At 46.1% G+C, this 16,118-nt stretch overlaps 1 pseudogene; it reads right to left on the reverse strand.

The window, feature by feature from the left end:
• The window catches only part of LOC121575796, a 62,470-nt pseudogene that overhangs the window by 24,182 nt on the left and 22,170 nt on the right, over positions 1-16,118 (reverse strand).

The following is a 16,118-nucleotide window of genomic DNA, read 5'->3' on the forward strand; positions in this document are numbered from 1 at the left end:
TATGTGCATTTTACATTTAATGTACTTTGCCGCATTTGTTGATAACGAAATCTGAAAATACTCTGGATCCATTCAGTAAGATAAGACTATTCCTGGAAAATGTGGGGTATGTGCAACATAAGACAAATAAATGACAACGTTTGAGTGAGAGGTCTAACTGGTGTCTCCAAGGGGCCACACACCTCTTCAAAGTGTGCACAGATCTTAAGCAATTTCAATTTACTTTTATAACTCAAAGAGCCTTCAACTATAAAAGTAATTTTTTGAACTCTCCTAGCTGTGCCGTTGAGGAACTAGAGCAAGCACACTTTTAGTTTAGTTTAGAACACAACCCTGCATCCCTGCCATCACACAATTACTGTTGTTTACGCAATCCAAAAACGGTCCATTATAAATTGCAATCTGGGTCAGGTGGGCATGATTTGAAAGCTTGTTCTATTGCCAGCATGACTAGCTAAGTTATGAAATATGATCTTAGAGTGTTAGGCAATTCAGAGAAACAGATCGTAATTTTGTTGCTCATAGAAAGGAGTCATGAGTGCATTCATGTGTGTGCAGCGCGGCAAATTTTCGGCACAATAAACAAACATAGGCTCATTCTGTTGAGAACAACCGAGGGTTTGACGCCATGTCATCTTGTAACAGTACACTCTATGACATGAGTTTTATGATTTGGAAATGCACATTTGGACTCACGGGTGTTTAGCTTGCTAGTATGACATCAAAGTCTCATCTTTCAAAATACATAGAGTCCTCTTCATTTACAGCTTTTACCTCACTCAGACAACAAAACATTTGCAAAAGTTGCCCAATTACCGGGAGCAGGGTTCATACACATTTTTCCCCATTACTTTTAACCAACACTGTAAGGCTGCTCTCTGATCCCATGTACCATTTCCTGTCATTGTGCAAGGCACTTAACCCCCCACAAAGCAGAATAGCTGTTAGGCAACTGTAAAAAAACACATGTGGTCAACCCTCAGTCTGGAGAGCTACTGGGTGTGCAGGCTTTTGATCAAGCCCTGCTCAAACACATCAGAGCCAGTTTATCAAGGTCCGGTTAAGCAGGTAATTTCGAAAATGTGGTTTGTTAGAGGGAAACTGGAATAAAAGCCTGCACACCCATTAGCTCTCCTGGAGGATGGTTGACCACCCTTGATGTATATATAACATTACAACCAAATAAGTTTGATTCCTTTTGAAATAATTCGCTCATTCAATATATCAAAAGATTAAATGGCTATGGTATGCTACAAATCTTTTTATTCAGCTGAAGCAACCCCACATATTTTCTCCAGGAAATGTACCGTTTTCAAGTTTAGTCATACTTATCTTAGCTACCGTAGCTACCTTAGAAGTGTTTACTTTGCAGGCTGACCAGCATCTATTGCGTTGCAATGTCCCATACATTGAATGCCCAAATCAACTGGAAGTATCTACAAAACAAGTTTTAAAGCCACATAATCGAAAAGAAAGGCTACATCAAATCTTTTTTTCCCAAAATTACTGTTCATGATTTACAAATTATTATTTTGATTCACATTATTCGATTCACTGCGATTGAACCGAATCCCAACTAATACAATAGCGAAGTGAATCGTTCATTTGCACATTTTCGTGGAACAGTTTAATTTCATTTAAAATAAAGTCTTCATATCTCAAAATCAATGTCATGTGGTTAATCGAAATTCTATCTAAATGACAATGCTACAAATCTAAAAGAAACTTCTACTGCCATTGGCAAAATGTAAAAATAGCCTACATCAAGCCAACAATTAAAAACATTGCAGCCAGCCGGTAGAAAATATATTGATAAAAATAAATATCCTATAAATCACATTGGCTACGCATGGCCTTTCTGCAAGGAACTTGAACCATTGTATCAACTATTAACTTGGTCCGGCTGAAGCTTGTTCTAGCAAACTTGCAATATTGTATAATATTCTGGGCCCTCAGAGTTTGCCAGTGAGCTCCGGACAGACAGACACAGCTGTAGGCTATTTGCGCAAAGGATAAGAAGTAATCAGGTAGACCTTTTTTATGACGTTTCCACCGGATCAGAGCATGAAATTTTTTCCCCTTTCATGCTGAGTGGTTATCGAAAGGGAGAGAGTTGGAAAGATTTTTCAAATAGGCTACCTTGAGGAACTATTGTCATTCTCAATGGATGTAAAACCAGACTTTGTTTACTTGCTGTTTGAGGCAAACACAAAATTACTTTGAGAAGTTACACAGTGATGGTGAGTTAAGACAATCAGAAATAGTATCAGATCCCCAGATGGGCACATTTATAAGCCTACATTCACGTGCAGGCCAGGTAGCCTAGGCCTACTTCTATGCGTAATCAGGTGCTTGTCCGTACACAAGATTGACAGGAGCGCTCCAAACAAAAGACAATGAACAAATTGACAACTCGTAAATGGAATGAAATAAACCAAAACGTACAACGGGTAAGACTGTAATAATAATATATTGAATGGATTAACAGAAATTACTGTAAACAAACAAACATTGTAGATGATAAATGATGGTAATTAATGGTAAATGTACTAGTGGTGATACTGCTGTGCCATCCCTGCAGCCTCCGCAATGGATTAGTCCACTCAGAAAGGCGGCTTGTGTGCCATAACATTTTTTTAACATATTTGCCACTGCTGGACAAAAAAAAATCTTGGTCAACCAAAAGCCTAACGACCAAACAATCGACCAGTCGACTAAATGGGGTCAGCCCTAAAACAGTTACTAGAGGATACAAGATACACTGAGTATTCAAAACATTAAGAACACCTGCTCTTTCCATGTGAAAGACTGACCAGGTGAGTCTTTCCATGTGATAGACTGACCAGGTGAATCCAGGTGGAAGCTATGATCCCTTATTGATGTCACTTTTTAAATCCACTTCAAGTCAGTGTAGGTGAAGGGGAGGAGACAGGTTAAATTTTTTTTTTTAAGCCTTGAGACAATTGAGACATGGATTGTGTTTGTGTGCCATTCAGAGGGTGAATGGGCAAGACAAAACATGTAAGTGCCTTTGAACAAGGTATGGTAGTAGCTGCCAGGTACACCGGTTTGTGTCAAGAACTGCAGGGCTGCTGGGTTTTTCATGCTCAACAGTGCGCTACCAGTGCACCAGTAGATGATAATCAGTGGATATACAGTTGAAGTCGGAAGTTTATTCCGTCAAATTCCCAGTGGGTCAGAAGTTTACATACACTCAATTAGTATTTGGTAGCATTGCCTTTAAATTGTTTAACTTGGGTCAAACGTTCCGGGAAGCCTTCCACAAGCTTCCCACAATAAGTTGGGTGAATTTTGGCCCATTCCTCCTGACAGAGCTGGTGTAACTGAGTCAGGTATGTAGGCCTCCTTGCTCGCGCACGCTTTTTCAGTTCTGCACACACTTTTTCTATAGGATTGAGGTCAGGGCTTTGTGATGGCCACTCCAATACCTTGACTTTGTTGTCCTTAAGCCATTTTGCCACAATTTTGGAAGTATGCTTGGGGTCATTGTCCATTTGGAATACCCATTTGCGACCCAGCTTTAACTTCCTGACTGATGTCTTGAGATGTTGCTTCAATATATCCACATAATTTTCCTTTTCTTCATGGTGCGATCTATTTTGTGAAGTGCACCAGTCCCTCCTGCAGCAAAGCACCCCCACAGCATGATGCTGCCACCCCCGTGCTTCACGGTTGGGATGGTGTTCTTTGGCTTGCAAGCATTCCCCCTTTTCCTCCAAACATAACGATGGTCATTATGGCCAAACAGTTCTATTTTTGTTTAATCAGACCAGAGGACATTTCTCCAAATAGTACAATCTTTGTCCCCATGTGCAGTTGCAAACCGTAGTCTGGCTTTGTTTATGGCGGTTTTGGAGCAGTGGCTTCTTCCTTGCTGAGCGGCCTTTCAGGTTATGTCGATATAGGACTCGTTTTACTGTGGATATAGATACTTTTGTACCTGTTTCCTCCAGCATCTTCACAAGGTCCTTTGCTGTTGTGGGATTGATTTGCACAGAACGCGTCTCCTTCCTGAGCGGTATGACGGCTGCATGGTCCCATGGTGTATATACTTGCGTACTATTGTTTGTACAGATGAACGTGGTACCTTCAGGCGTTTGGAAATTGTTCCCAAGGATGAACCAGACTTGTGGAGGTCTACAGTTTTTTTTCTGAGGTCTTGGCTGATTTCTTTTGATTTTCCCATGATGTCAAGCAAAGAGGCACTGAGTTTGAAGGTAGGCCTTGAAATACATCTACAGGTACATCTCCAGTTGACTCAAATGATGTCAGTTAGCCTAACAGAAGCTTCTAAAGCCATGACATCATTTTCTGGAATTTTCCAAGCTGTTTAAGGCACAGTCAACTTAGTGTATGTAAACTTCTGACCCACTGGAATTGTGATACAGTGAATTATAAGTGAAATAATCTGTCTGTAAACAATTGTTGGAAAAATTACTTGTGTCATGCACAAAGTAGATGTCCTAACCGACTTGCCTAAACTATAGTTTGTTAACAAGAAATTTGTGGAGTGGTTGAAAAACGAGTTTCAATGACTGCAACCTAAGTGTATGTAAACTTCCGACTTCAACTGCATATATATATATATATATATATATATATATATATATATATATATATATATATATGGCTCTTTACCCAGCTGCAGCAAACTCAATCAAATGGTAATGCACAGTGCTAAAAATAGGCCTGGTTGAGAGCTTTCCTCCTTCAGGGGCTGGAGCAGGCACATCTAGATCAATAAAAGCCTATAGATCAAGAAAGGGCCAGAAGCTCAGAATAGCCACCATAGGGAAGCAGTGCCAAAGCCCATACTAAGGGATGATTTATGTAAGGGTGTCTCGATCGTCGTATTGAATAGACCAAGGCGCAGCGTGATGAACGAACATGGTTAACTTTATTATCTTTAGTGATAATAGAAACAACAATCAACAAAACAACAAACGACTCGTAACGTCCTCGGTAACAATGACCAAACCAACTGGAACAAGAACCCACAAACACAAAGGGAAAACAGACAGTTTAAATATGGCACCCAATCAGAGACAACCAACGACAGCTGACACTCGTTGCCTCTGATTGGGAGTCACTCTAGCCAACATAGAAATAAACACAACTAGAACTACCAACATAGAAATCTAACACATAGAATGAACACACCCTGGCTCAACATATGAGTCCCAGAGCCAGGGTGTGACAGTACCCCTCAAAGGCGCGGACTGCGACCGCGCCTCAACTTGAACAAAACAGGGAGGGCTGGGTGGGCATACCTCCTCGGCGGCGGTTCTGGCTCCGGCCTTGCCCACCACCCTCCAATAAACCCCCCCATAGCGCCCCTGGTCCAGTCTGGCCCCGCTGACTGGAGCTGAACTGGACTTAGCAGGAGCGGTTAGCTTCAGCTCCGTAGTGGAGCAGTTGACCGGGACCTTACCAGGCACCGGTGACCCAGGCACGGGTTGTGCTGGACTGACGACGCGCACCCCTGGCTTGGTGCGTGGAGGAGGAACGGGCCTTACCAGGCTGACGACGCGCACCCCTGGCTTGGTGCGTGGAGGAGGAATGGGCCTTACCAGGCTGACGACTCGCACCCCTGGCTTGGTGCGTGGAGGAGGAACGGGCCTTACCAGGCTGACGACGCACACCGTAGGCTTGGTGCGTGGAGCAGGGACAGGCCGGGCTGGGCTGGCGACGCACCCCGTAGGCTTGGTGCGTGGAGCAGGGACAGGCCGGGCTGGGCTGGCGACGCACACCGTAGGCTTGGTGCGTGGAGCAGGGACAGGCCGGACCGGCTGGCGACACACACCGTAGGCTTGGTGCGTGGAGCAGGGACAGGCCGGACTGGGCTGGCGCGCACACCGTAGGCTTGGTGCGTGGAGCAGGGACAGGCCGGACCGGGCTGGCGACGCACACCGTAGGCTTGGTGCGTGGAGCAGGGACAGGCCGGACTGGGCTGGCGACGCACACCGTAGGCTTGGTGCGTAGAGCAGGGACAGGCCGGACTGGGCTGGCGACGCACACCGTAGGCTTGGTGCGTGGAGCAGGGACAGGCCGGACCGGGCTGGCGACGCACACCGTAGGCTTGGTGCGTGGAGCAGGGACAGGCCGGCCTGGGCTGGCGACGCACACCGTAGGCTTGGTGCGTAGAGCAGGGACAGGCCGGACTGGGCTGACGACGCACACCGTAGGCTTGGTGCGTAGAGCAGGGACAGGCCGGACTGGGCTGGCAACGCACACCGTAAGCTTGGTGCGTGGAGCAGGGACAGGCCGGACCGGGCTGGCGACGCACACCGTACACTTGGTGCGAGGGGCCGGAACAGGCCGGACCGTACTGGGGACACACACCACTGGCTCTACCTCGGGATCTGGAACGGGCCGGACCGGACTGGTTACACACCCCAGTACCTCTCGCCGTGCCTCTACACCTTCCTTCCCTACTTTGACCAGTGGCCCCCGTAACCTGGTGGCCTTCTGAATCCGCCCCTTTTCTGCCTCCGTCAGCCCCGTCGTCCATGCCGTGTGCCCCCCCCTAAAAAAATTCTGGGGTTGCCTCTCGCCTGTCCGACGTTGACACTGCTGACGCCGCTGCTCCTCTCTCGCCAGGGCCTTAATCCTAGCCCATGGCCCTTTTCCCCCGAGCATGTCCTCCCAGGACCACACTTTGCCCACCTGGGCCATCGCCAACCTCTCCATCTCCTTTCCCGGCGCTTCCTCCCATGTCCAGTCCAAGATCTGCCCCTGGACACGCTGCTTGGTCCTTGTATGGTGGGTTCTTCTGTCTCGATCGTCGTATTGAATAGACCAAGGCGCAGCGTGATGAACGAACATGGTTAACTTTATTATCTTTAGTGATAATAGAAAAAACAATCAACAAAACAACAAACGACTCGTAACGTCCTCGGTAACAATGACCAAACCAACTGGAACAAGAACCCACAAACACAAAGGGAAAACAGACAGTTTAAATATGGCTCCCAATCAGAGACAACCAACGACAGCTGACACTCGTTGCCTCTGATTGGGAGTCACTCTAGCCAACATAGAAATAAACACAACTAGAACTACCAACATAGAAATCTAACACATAGAATGAACACACCCTGGCTCAACATATAGAGTCCCAGAGCCAGGGTGTGACAAAGGGATAAACGCTGACGTTCTGTACATTACCTTGGAAATAATGGACGATGCAGCGTGACGAGGCAGAGCAGAGTCCTTTTGCGGAGTTCATTTTTCCAAGGTAATGTACAGAAAGGAGGTGTTTATTCCGCTTATACCACAGTTGCCAAAGAAAACAATATGAAAACACAGATTTACCAGTAGAAATACATTTATTTCATTGATATTTTCATTTTTATAAGCAAATTCATACTTTCTCATCTTGTCACGCCCTGGCTCTGGGGACTCTTTAATGTTGAGCCAGGGTGTTAGTTTCTATGTTTAGTTTTCTAGGTTTATGTTCTAGATCGTGTGGATCTATGTTGGCCAGGGTGGTTCCCAATCAGAGGCAGCTGATTCTCGTTGTCTCTGATTGGGAACCATACTTAGGCAGCCTGTTTGGCACAGTTAATTGTGGGATCTTGTTCTGTATAGGTTTGTTTTGGTGTAGAACCTTTAGACTTCACGTATCGTTTTATTGTTTTTGTTCGTGTCACTGTTCCTGCTCCCCGCACCAAGGCAGTGGTGCGCGTCGCCAGCCCGGTCCGGCCTGTTCCTACTCCCCGCACCAAGCCAGTGGTGCGCATCGCCAGCCCGGTCCGGCCTGTTCCTGCTCCCCGCACCAAGCCTGTGGTGCGCGTCGCCAGCCCGGTTCGGCCTGTTCCTGCCCCCCGCACCAAGCCAGTGGTGCGCGTCGTCAGCCCGGTCCGGCCTGTTCCTGCTCCCCGCACCAAGCCAGTGGTGCGCATCGCCAGCCCAGTCCGGCCCGTGCCCGCTCCTTGCACCAAGCCAGTGGTGCACGTCGTCAGTCCGGCACGGTCCGTGCCTGTTCCACCTGTGCCTGGTCCGGCACCGGTCAGCTGCTCCACGCCGGAGCCAGAGCAATCCGCTCCACCGGTGTTCAGTCCAGCTCCGGCCAGCAGGGCCAGACCACGAGGGCGAGAGAGAGAGTGGTGGTCGCGCCCGGAGCCGGATCGCCTCCGAGGCGGAATGCCCACCCGGCCCCTCCCCTGTGGTGTTTAGTTGGCGCGGTCGCAGTCCGCGCCTTTGGGGGGGGGTACTGTCACGCCCTGGCTCTGGGGACTCTTTAATGTTGAGCCAGGGTGGTAGTTTCTATGTTGTATTTTCTATGTTTCGTTCTAGTTCGTGTTTTCCATGTTGGCCAGGGTGGTTCCCAATCAGAGGCAGCTGATTCTCGTTGTCTCTGATTGGGGACCATACTTAGGCAGCCTGTTTGGCACAGATAATTGTGGGATCTTGATCCGTAAGGTTTGTGTTTAACCCTAGGACTTCACGTATCGTTTATTGTTTTGTTTGTGTGTACTCATTAAAAGAATGTACGCTTATCACGCTGCGCCTTGGTCCGGTTCTTACGACGATCGTGACACATCTTTTGGTTGCTAGAGACACGACCCAGTCGTTCATTCGATTAGTTCGATATTTATGGCTGCGACCAAGTCGTTCGTTCTATATGTTCTGTTGCCATGCTCACTTGCAATGTTCTTATCCCTTGCTTGCTAGCTAGCCAGCTAGCTACGGCTAACAGACACGACCTCTGCAGCCAGAATAACAGCAAAGTAGCTGTTTTCTATTGACATTCATTTGGATACATCCATAACAATAAGCTGACAATGCCCGATTTTGCCTGGCATAGCTAGAAAAGTTTGCCTTCTCGTCAGGACACTCATCAACACTGACTGTTAATTACGAGGAGATCGCATTGCATATCAAACACTAGGCTAGAAGCTAGCTAAATTGTTTGTTGCCAAACCTGCCAATACGACAACTGAATTAATAAATATTAGTTGCTGAAAACAGCTGGTCAAACTAGAAACATGTGGGAGGATTTGACAGCTTTAGCGTCGGATTGGACAGGAACAATTCCTGTTCTTCACTCCCAGAAAATATGTCTCTGCAAAAACAAATCAATGCAAGTTTTTCCTTGTTGGACGTGCTTTTACAATGTATCCAATTTCAGTGTGTGCGCTTGTTTGTTTAGCTTTCTGTAACTTTGTAGCATGTGTAGGCGCATATTGCTTCATGATTGCAAGGTGTCCCGATATCTTTTCCAACTGTCCCGATATCTTTTCCAACTGTCCCGTTATCTGGTTTTAATGTCCATTCTAGAATGTTCTTCTAGCCAATCAGAAACGACATTCAACAATGCTGTGGGATAATCAATGATAATTTGAGTTTACTTAAATAGGGACTGCCCCCCTAATACTTACCTCAAGCCAGCAGAGAGTCCCACTGAGTTTTCCGATGGTCCATGGTGATTCAACCTGCAGTCTACAACACGCGAGAATGCTATGATATCAAGAACAGGCAGGTCCAGGTCACACACTCTTAAACACTCAGTTCCCAGTGTCCATTATAGATCCTTTACATTAGACGAACACAACTCCGGAAAAGCAGACTTTGTTCCAGAATGTCTATGGAGTATCTGGCCATAACACCCCAGATGTTAATATAACATTCACAGATGACTTCACAGGTAGCTGTCTAAAGTATGTCTTCAAGGCAGTAGTAAGAATTACAGCTCTGGGTCTGACCCAATGATGTATATAAACACATTAATATGTGAACATGACATCTATGGTCTCACCAGACAATCTCTCATAGTAGACCTTTACTCTCTTACTTTCACCTCCATTTGTGCTGCAAAGGACTGGGAGTTCCATGTAGTAGGGGTTAGTGACATTAAGACAACATTGAGCTCTCAAGATCCCTACAGGATATTGGTGTAAGCCCATGTTAAAGCTTTGACATGGTGGAGGATGTAGAGATCTGCCACTCAAGGCCAACTGCAATGTGACGATCTCTTGTCGGTCGTTGATTCACGTTGTGCTCTCCCTCTGTAGTGCGCACTTTGTAGCAGTATGCTAGGATGATGTCCACCAGGCTGAGCCACACCATGACACAGGCCTTCTTGTCCAGGAAGTAGGAACGGTTGGTGAACTTCCTCAGTTGCTCCTTCTCATCATCAGTGAAGGACACTGCTGCAAAACAACAGTCCAAACTGGGTTTTACACAGGCCTAATCATCCTGACCTGTTTTACAAATGCATTCATTTGGAAGGTCTGTAGTGTGGGAGGAAAACACTACTATGTTGTCAGTTCATTTGGAGAGAATCAAGTCCCTAATGAGTGTCTTCCTCAGTAACTGATCAAGATACCCTTCGACCCAAATTACATTGGTAAAGTTTTATCTGCAACTTTCAGTGCTGAAAACCATGCTGAAAAGTCAGCACTTTCTCTGCAGCTTATGGAACAGCTGAAAACAATCCTTCCCTTTGCCTGTTGAGTGGGGTGCAAGTGGGGAGGGGGGACAGCCCCTATGCTGAGCTCCTGATGTGAGAGGGGCGCTGGTGTGTGGGCCAGCGCGCGCGCACACACACACAGACACACACACCGCAGCAGCAGTTTCAAATGATCCTCTTGGCTGCACTGGGCTCTTGGCTCTGCTGGCAACTGGATTCCTGCTGCATTACGTCAGGGCTTAGATCCCTGCAGACGGTACCGGAGTCCCTCGCCAGTGCATCTGCAGCATCCCAGCCTGGCCAAGCAGAGCACACGCACACACACCTCCCCCTCACCATCCATCCAAGAGACATCATATGTCCCATTAGATCTTCCATTCAATTGTATCCAATCTCCACGGCACTAACTAATCTCAACTTTGATCCTAGCCAATCAAGTGTGAGGGGGAGGGAGGGTGGGGTCAGATGAATGGAGATTAATTTGTGACATAGTTCCTCCAGTCTTCTGAGCAGTCTTCTGAGCAGTCTGCCCCGTAATGTGGCCCTAGCCCCAAATCCAGATGGTGCCAGTGACATGGAGTAAATATGCCTCCATTAATTGTGCAGGAGGCTGGAAATGACCTCATATACAACTCTACATCACTGAGGAGCTTTTGACGTATGACTTTGGTGGTTCAGAACAATGTGGGGCACACAGGGTCCTCAGAAACTTTAATTCAGCTTATGTCGATTGCCTTATATTCAAACATCAGCGCTTGAAGTTTTATTGAAAATGCAATTGTTTGAGATTTTAATTTTCTGCAGTGAACCTGCTAGTCAATGCAATGAATATAGTGATGAATCACAGACTGCCACTGGCATGTCAAACCAGCCATAAGAAGTGCTGCAGGTCGAGACAGGGCTGTCATGTCCGATCAGCCCTGGCCACTCAGTTCATTTGGACACAGTGGACAGCTGTGGCCTGTCAGTGCTCTGGCCTCGACACAGGGGAGAGAGAGGGGGTACACAGGCCCAGGGTGGGGGGTTCTACTTCATTAGCACTAGTGTCTACACCCATCTGTCAGCTGACATACAGGTAACTGTCTCATTACTCAAATGAGGCATACAAAGTATAATGAAAGCAGGTGCTTCCACACAGGTGTGGTTCCTGAGTTAATTAAGCAATTAATATCCCATCATGCTTAGGGTCATGTGTAAAAATGCTGGACAGGCCATTATTTTGGCCATTATTTTGGCTACCATGGCTATGCCCCAATAGGATGACAATGCCCCCATCCACAAGGCACGAGTGGTCACTGAATGGTTTGATGAGCATGAAAACAATGTAAACCATATGCCATGGCTGTCTCTGTCACCAGATCTCAACCCAACAGAACACTTTTGGGAGATTCTGGACCGGCACCTGAGACAGCGTTTTCCACCACAATCAACAAAACAACACATTTCTCATGGAAGAATGGTGTCACATACCTCCAATACAGTTACAGACACTTGTGCATCGAAGGTGCATCGAAGTTGTTCTGGCTCATTGCGGCCCAACGCCCTATTAAGACACTTTATGTTGGCGTTTCCTTTATTTTGGCAGTTACCTGTATATCTTTGTCTTAGGGGAGGTGAGGGAGGGAAAAAAGCTGAAGAAGGCCAAAATCCAATCAAATCCAATCAAATGTTATTTATCACATGTGCCGAATACAACAGGTGTAGACCTTACACTGAAATGTTTACTTACAAGCCCTTAACCAACAATGCAGTTTTAAGAAAAATATGTGTGGAGTAAAAAAATAGATAAGGAAAAAATAAGAAAGAAAAAGAAATAACAAATAATTAAAGAGCAGCAGTAAAATAACAGTAGCGAGGCTATATACATGATGTACCGGTACAGAGTCAATGTGCGGAGGCACAGGATAGTCAAGGTAATTGAGGTAATATGTACATGTAGGTAGAGTTAAAGTGACTATGCATAGATAATAGTATGAACAATTTTTTTTATTTTTTTATGTATGCACTCACTAACTGTAAGTCGCTCTGGATAAGGGCGTCTGCTAAATGACTAAAGTGTAAAATGTGATAATAAACAGAGAGTGGCAGCAGCGTAAAAGAGGGGGTGGGTGGAGGGAGGGACAATGCAAATAGTCCGGGTAGCCATTTGATTAGCTGTTCAGGTGTCTTATGGCTTGGGGGTAGAAGCTGTTAAGAAGCCTTTTGGACCTAGACTTGGCACTCCGGTACCGCTTGCCGTGCAGTAGCAGAGAGAACAGTCTATGACTAGGGTGGCTGGAGTCTGACAAGTTTTAGGGCCTTCATCTGACACCGCCTGGTATAAAGGTCCTGGATGGCAGGAAACTTGGCAGCAGTGATGTACTGGGCCGTACGCACTACCCTCTGTAGTGCCTTGTGGTCGGAGGCAGAGCAGTTGCCATACCAGGCAGTGATGCAACTTGTCAGGATGCTCTCGATGGTGCAGCTGTAGAATCTTTTCAGGATCTGAGGACCCATGCCAAATAATTTCAGTCTCCTGAGGGGGAATAGGCTTTGTCGTGCACTCTTCACGACTGTCTTGGTGTGTTTGGACCATGATAGTTTGTTGGTGATGTGGACACCAAGGAACTTGAAGCTCTCAACCTGCTCCACTACAGCCCTGTTGATGAGAATGGGGGTGTGCTCGGTACTCCTTTTCCTGTAGTCCACAATCATCTCCTTTGTCTTGATCACATTGAGGGAGAGGTTGTTATCCTGGCACCACACAGCCCTGTAAGCAGGAATTTCAGAGGATAGAATTATGGTCAGAGGGCGAGGGAGAGATTTGTACGCGTCTCTGTGTGTGGAGTAAAGGTGGTCTAGAGTTTTTTCCCCCTCTGGTTGCACATTTAACATGCTGGTAGAAATTAGGTAAAATTGATTTAAGTTTCCCTGCATTAAAGTCCCCGGCCACTAGGAGTGCCGCCTCTGGATGAGCGTTTTCCTGTTTGCTTATGGCCTTATATAGCTCATTGAGTGCGGTCTTAGTGCCAGCATTGGTGGTAAATAGACAGCTACGAAAAATATAGATGAAAACTCTCTTGGTACATAGTGTGGTCTACAGCTTATCATGAAGTACCTCAGGTGAGCAAAACCTTGAGACTTTCTTAATATTAGATTTCGTGCACCAGCTGTTGTTTACAAATATACACAGACTGCCACCCCTTGTCTTACCGGAGGTGGATGTTCTGTCTTGCCGATGCAGCGTAAACCCGCCAACTGTATGTTATCCATGTCGTCATTTAGCCACGACTCTGTGAAACATAAGATATTAGAGTTTTTAATGGCCCGTTGGTAGGATATTCGTGATCATTGCTCGTCTATTTTATTATCCAATGATTGTACGTTGGCTAATAGGAATGATGGTAGAGGCAGATTACCCACTTGCCGTCGGATCCTTACAAGGCACCCCGACCTACTTCCCCGATATCTCTGTCTCTTTCTCCTGCAATGACGGGATTTGTGCCTTGTCGGATGTCTGAAGTAAATCCTTCGTCCCGTACGAGGTGAGTAATCGCTGTCCTGATATCCAGAAGCTCTTTTCAGTCATAAGAGACGGTTGCAGAAATGTGAAAGCATAATAATTTAGCCTTCCCACATGATATATGATCAAATATTTAAAATCATAGGCATGGTATCAACATTTTACTGGAAACAGCAACATTTGCTGACCAACACTCTTCTCGACAGGCAAGGGAAGGCTGAAGCTCTTCCAGCTGTCAGTCAAGTCATTAAGTTTAATTTGGCCCATTTATCTGCACCAGGGCTCCGGCTGAGTGCTCTATCTCAGAATGCAGAATGAGAAGAGGGAGTCCACAGAGCTGCAGGGAAAAGTAATGTTCTTTAGAGGGCTGGATTCCTCCTGCCTGCCGCTAATGGGCTGTGTATCAGTGCTGCGTAGTATTGACTGATGGCTGTTGGTCAGTGTGTGATGTCTCCAGCACTAGGCAGAGACAGGGATCCTGGCACTCTCAACCCAACGCACCCTCCTGTCATAATGCTATCTGTTTTTATCTAAATCCTTTCCCGAGTGTACCGTACGACATCCTGCACTAACATAAACTGTGGCTACGGGCCATGTGTTTGAGGCGGTAGGAGCAGAGGAATTAGCAGGCTGTTAGGAGAGCTGGATGGCATAATTGAATTGTCTCACAGTGGAGCAGTGAGGCTCCATACACCCTTATCGCTCTCATCTGAGAGAGAAGAAAAAACAAACAAACCTGGGGGGCCCAGCCAGCCAGCCATCCAGCCAGCCGTGGATTACACATTTTAAATGACTCATCGATTTCATATGTCATGGACTGACAGAGAAAGAATAAAGAGAAAGAGGATTTGTGGGAAAGTGAGGCAATGGTGATACAGTGGCTTGCGAAAGTATTCACCCCCCTTGGCATTTGTCCTATTTTTTGTTGCCTTACAACCTGGAATTAAAATGGATTTTTGGGGGTTTTGTATCATTTGATTTACACAACATGCCTACCACTTTGAAGATGCAAAATATTTTTTGGGGTGAAACAAACAAGAAATAAGACCAGAAAACAGAAAACTTGAACGTGCAAACTATTCACCCCCCCCAACATCAATACTTTGTAGCAATTACAGCTGCAATCTCTGGAAGACTGAAACAGGTTTCCCTCAAGAATTTCCCTGTATTTAGCGCCATCCATCATTCCTTCAAGTCTGACCAGTTTCCCAGTCCCTGCCGATGAAATACATCCCACAGCATGCTGCCACCACCATGCTTCACTGTGGGGATGGTGTTCTCGGGGTAATGAGAGGTGTTGGGTTTGCGCCAGACATAGCGTTTTCCTTGATGGCCAAAAAGCTCACTTTTAGTCTCATCTGACCAGTGCCCCTTCTTCCATATGTTTGGGGAGTCTCCCACATGGCTTTTGAAGAACACCAAACATGTTTGCTTATTTTTTTCTTTAAGCAATGGCTTTTTTCTGGCCACTCTTCCGTAAAGCCCAGCTCTGTGGAGTGTACGGCTTCAAGTGGTCCTATTGACAGATACTCTAATCTCCGCTTTGGAGCTTTGCAGCTCCTTCAGGATTATCTTTGGTCTCTTTGTTGCCTCTCTGATTAATGCCCTCCTTGCCTGGTCCGTGAGCTTTGATGGGAGGCCCTCTCTTGGCAGGTTTGTTGTGGTGCCATATTATTTCCATTTTTTAATAATGGATTTAATTGTGCTCTTTGGGATGTTCAAAGTTTCAGATATTTTTTTATAACCCAACCCTGATCTGTACTTCTCCACAACTTTGTCCCTGACCTGTTTGGAGAGCTCCTTGGTCTTCATGGTGCCGCTTGCTTGGTGCTGTTGCAGACTCTAGGGCCTTTCTGAAGAGGTGTATATATACTGAGATCATGTGACACTTAGATTGCACACAGGTGGACTTTATTTAACTAATTATGTGACTTCTGAAGGTAATTGGTTGCATCGGATCTTATTTAGGGGCTTTTTAGCAAAGGGGGTGAATACATATGCACGCACCACTTTTCAGTTATTTTTTTCATTTCACTTCACCAATTTGGACTATTTTGTGTATGTCCATTACATGAAATCCAAATAAAAATCAAATTAAATTACAGGTTGTAATGCAACAAAATAGGAAAAAACGCCAAGGGGGATGAATAGTTTTGCAAGGCACTGTATATACTATTTGCC

The sequence above is a fragment of the Coregonus clupeaformis genome, chromosome 10, assembly GCF_020615455.1.
Source record: "Coregonus clupeaformis isolate EN_2021a chromosome 10, ASM2061545v1, whole genome shotgun sequence".
NCBI lineage: Eukaryota > Metazoa > Chordata > Actinopteri > Salmoniformes > Salmonidae > Coregonus > Coregonus clupeaformis.